This window comes from Chrysochloris asiatica, unplaced genomic scaffold (assembly GCF_000296735.1).
Source record: "Chrysochloris asiatica unplaced genomic scaffold, ChrAsi1.0 scaffold00485, whole genome shotgun sequence".
Lineage (NCBI taxonomy): Eukaryota > Metazoa > Chordata > Mammalia > Afrosoricida > Chrysochloridae > Chrysochloris > Chrysochloris asiatica.
Genome location: NW_006409003.1, coordinates 312,716 through 314,007, shown reverse-complemented (window position 1 = coordinate 314,007; position 1,292 = coordinate 312,716).

Here is a 1,292-nt window from a genome sequence, read left to right as displayed (position 1 = left end):
TTTGAGTGCCTTCCAAGCTGAGGGGCTTGTCCTCCATCACTCTATCTGACAGTATTCATGTGCTCTTCAGCATGTTTCAGTATTCTAGTGTTGACAGTTGTCCACTGCTAATCTTAAGCTTTTCAGTGACTAAATATTCAGAAATAGTCCATCGCTCTCTCTTCCTAGTCTGTCTTTCTGTCTTTGTCTGGAAGCTCAGCTGAAACCTGTCCACCATGGATGACCCTGCTGGTATTTAAAATACTGACGGCATAGCTTCCAGAATCACAGCAACTCACAAGCCACCACAGTACGACAGACTGACAGACAAGTAGTTGTGATGTCTCATTTGTTGTTGTTGTTAAATGCCGTCAAGTCGGTTCCGACCCATAGCAACCCTCTAGAGGGTTTCCAGGGAGCAACTGGTGAGCTTGAACCACCAACCTTGCTGTTAAAACTGACTGTTCAGTGTAGTGCATTAACCCACAGCGCCACACCAGGTGTCTCATAGCCCCCAATAGAACACCAGAAATTTAAATCTGCTACGATGGCACTTAACAACAACAACAACAACAACTTCTTACCCTAAAGTGAAACAGTCATAGACCACCATATACAGTGAAACGGTCATAGACCACCGTATAAAGTCAAACGGTCATAGACCACCGTATACAGTGAAACGGTCATAGACCACCGTATACAGTGAAACGGTCATAGAGCACCGTATAAAGTGAAGCGGTCATAGACCACCGTATAAAGTGAAACGGTCATAGACCACCCTATAAAGTGAAGCGGTCATAGACCGCCGTATAAAGTCAAACGGTCATAGACCGCCATATAAAGTGAGTCATAGACCACCGTATAAAGTGAAGCGGTCATAGACCACCGTATAAAGTAAAACGGTCATAGACCACCCTATAAAGTGAAACGGTCATAGACCACCGTATAAAGTGAAGCAGTCATAGACCACCCTATAAAGTGAAACGGTCATAGACCACTGTATAAAGTGAAGCAGTCATAGACCACCATATACAGTGAAACAGTCATAGACCGCCATATAAAGTCAAACGGTCATAGACCACCATATAAAGTGAGTCATAGACCACCGTATACAGTGAAACGGTCATAGACCACCGTATAAAGTGAAGCGGTCATAGACCACCATATAAAGTGAGTCATAGACCACCGTATAAAGTGAAGCGGTCATAGACCACCGTATAAAGTGAAACGGTCATAGACCACCCTATAAAGTGAAGCGGTCATAGACCACCATATACAGTGAAATGGTCATAGACCGCCATATAAAGTCAAAC